General features: G+C 46.6%; 1 pseudogene; it reads right to left on the bottom strand.

Moving 5' to 3' along the window:
* Window positions 1-612: 612 nt before the first annotated feature.
* Window positions 613-1,612, bottom strand: LOC147975831 (uncharacterized; annotated as a pseudogene).
* Window positions 1,613-2,912: the final 1,300 nt, after the last annotated feature.

The following is a 2,912-nucleotide window of genomic DNA, read 5'->3' as shown; positions in this document are numbered from 1 at the left end:
CATTTTCTAAATTAGTATTGTGACTCAATCTACTGCCCCCAAAAGTTTCACTCTCCAATAAAATAGTTTAACATTTTAGAAATTATAAAAGGCACTTATATAATTATTTAAGCCACTATTTTAATCACTTTTGAGCGCTTAAACATTTTATAAAATTTTGGTTTCTTCACCAACAATATTTATCAATTATTTGCCATAGAGCACATTTTAGTTTTGACATTTGAAAACTTTTATTTTTGACTTTATCTTTTGAATTTGAATTTGAACCGTTTTCAAATCAATGAGAGTTTAACAACAGTAATCGTGGTGACGTGTCATCATTAGCAGAGGATTACTGTAGCTTAATTATCCAGGCGTTACAAATCTCCTCCACTACAAGAAATCTCGTCCTGAGATTTTAGGAGGTAGAAGGAGACAAAACGGGGTATTCATCTCAAAGACGACCCTCGAGTCTCCAAGTGGCTTCATCTTCAGAAGGATTTCCCACTGAACTTTCCTCAGAAACTTGATAGTCCTCTGTCGGTACAACGTTCAGCTTGATCGAGAACGCGGACCGGGCAGATACTTCAGACTTCGGTGTAGCGTTTTCAATTCTCTCAAAGGAGAAGGGTCTCACACATTCAAGGAATAAATCCGTGCTCCGGCATTTCGAACAAGATGAGCATGGTAGCTCACTATCTCACTTGACGGATGTAGTAGATGGACGGTTTTAGTGGCGCAAATGATAGAAGCGGCATGTGTTTTCAACCATTCCATTCCCAGAATGAGGTCGATATTGGATGACTTCAAAACAATGGGGTAAACATGGAATTCCATCCCTTCAATTTCAACGGGGACGTTGAAACTAACCATGGTGGTTCAACATTGTCCCGCAGGGGTGTTTAACACTAGCGGGTTGTTCATCTCTTCGAACTTAAGGCCATGCATGGATGCAAAATCTTCTGATATGAATGAATGCGTTGCTCCTGAATCGAATAAAACAGAAGCTGGTATTGAGTTAACAAGGAGAGTACCCAACACAGTAGCAGGCTGGTCTTGAGCCTCATTCAGATCAATGTGGTTGGCCTGACCACGACCATAAGGCCTGGCATTATTGTTGCAGGGCTGATTGTTACCACAGACAGTTGGAGGAAGTGCAAGCTAGTACTGATTCTGAGAGCATTCCCTGGCACGGAGACCTGGTTGACCACACCTAAAGCATAGCCCATCATTGGGACGGGGAGCAGGAGCTCGGGGTGGTGCATCTTGAAGTCTCGGCTGTCCAGGTGGTGGAGGAGGCAGGCGAGGTATAGCAGGGGAATGTCTTCTACAATGACAGGCCCGAAGATGAACCCACATCACAGTTGCGCCTGAGGGATCCGAGGTGTTCATGCAGACCAGTTTCGACCTGAATGGCCTTGTTCACCAAGGTGGTGAAATCACCAAAGTCATGCACGAGGAGCGCCAGCTTGATATCAACTTGTAGTCCATCATGAAACTTTTCCTGTTTGCGTGCATCAGTGGCAATGTCATCTTCAGCATAGCGGGACAAGTCAAGGAACTCCCACTGATAGGCATCCACAGTCTTGTTGCCTTGGGTGAGGTTGCGAAACTCGTGCTTCTTCCTGTCCATAATTCCCTCAGGAATGAAGCGGGCACGGAAAGCAGCTTAGAAATCCGGCCAAGTGATGATCGTTCCAGAAGGTAGTGAACGCATGTGGCTATCCCACCATTGAGCAGCTAGACCCTTCAGATAATATGCCGCAAAGGTGACATAGCTGGCAGGGGCTACACCAGCAGACTCTAGCTCGAAAGTGATGTCATAGAGCCAGACGTCAGCATCAAGTGGCTGAGTTGAGCTACAGTAGATGCTTGGGTCGAGATGTGCAAAGTCTTTCAGTATCACAGTGGCTGGCTACTAGGTTCAAGTTGGGGCGAGGAAACTGAGCTATCACTCCTTCCATTAACTGGCGGTTCAGCTCAAACTGTTGGATCATACCAGCCATGTACTCAAGCGGTGGTGGGGCGTTGCCACCACGACCACAACCAGCGGGTCTGACCATCCCGCTAACATATAATACGGGTAGTTCAGCATGAAGAATTTTTCAAAGACAAGGAATCATTCACGATGAAACATGCGTAATGAAAGAAGTTCGATGGTTACAACATAGTAGCCTAATACGGCATACAGATCCATACATAAGTTCGGTTACAAGCCATAAGTATGAGTTCGGAAAAGGAAAGGTAGTCTAGACCAACTAGGCAGTGCGCATGCACGCGGTGGATGGATACAACAACGTGACATAGCGATATGGTACATCAACGTCGGGGAAAACCTCCGAAGTCAGGCAGCTGTCGATGAGGAAAAGCTCGGCGGTGCTCGAGGGAAGGAGGTTGCATGCCGTGGCAGCTCTGGTGTACGAGATGATCTCCAGGCGGAAGAAGAGGTCCACGAGTAGGGGTATCACCCCAACCTCAGGCCACACAAGACCTGGTGGCTGATATTTCTCCATCGTATCTACTTTTCCAAACACTTTTGCCCTTGTTTTGGACTCTAAATTGCATGATTTGAATGGAACTAACCCGGACCGACGCTGTTTCAGCAGAATTGCCATGGTGTTATTTTTGTGCAGAAATAAAAGTTCTCGGAATGACCTGAAAATCAATGGAGAATATTTTTGGAATATATAAAAAATACCGGAGAAAGAATCAAGGCCAGGGGGCCCACACCCTGTCCACGAGGGTGGGGGCGCGCCTACCCCCTGGGCGCGTCCCCTGCCTCGTGGGCCCCCTGGTGCGCCTCCGACCTCAACTCCAACTCTATATATTCGTGTTCGGGGAGAAAAAAATAAGAGAGAAGGATTCATCACGTTTTACGATATGGAGCCGCCGCCAAGCCCTAATGTCTCTCGCGAGGGCAGATTTGGAGTCCG

Source organism: Triticum urartu, chromosome 4A (genome assembly GCF_056163025.1).
Source record: "Triticum urartu cultivar PI428250 chromosome 4A, HENAU_Tu73, whole genome shotgun sequence".
Taxonomy (NCBI): Eukaryota; Viridiplantae; Streptophyta; class Magnoliopsida; order Poales; family Poaceae; genus Triticum; species Triticum urartu.
Note: the sequence above shows the minus strand (reverse complement) of the source record. Positions and strands in the feature narration are given on the sequence as shown.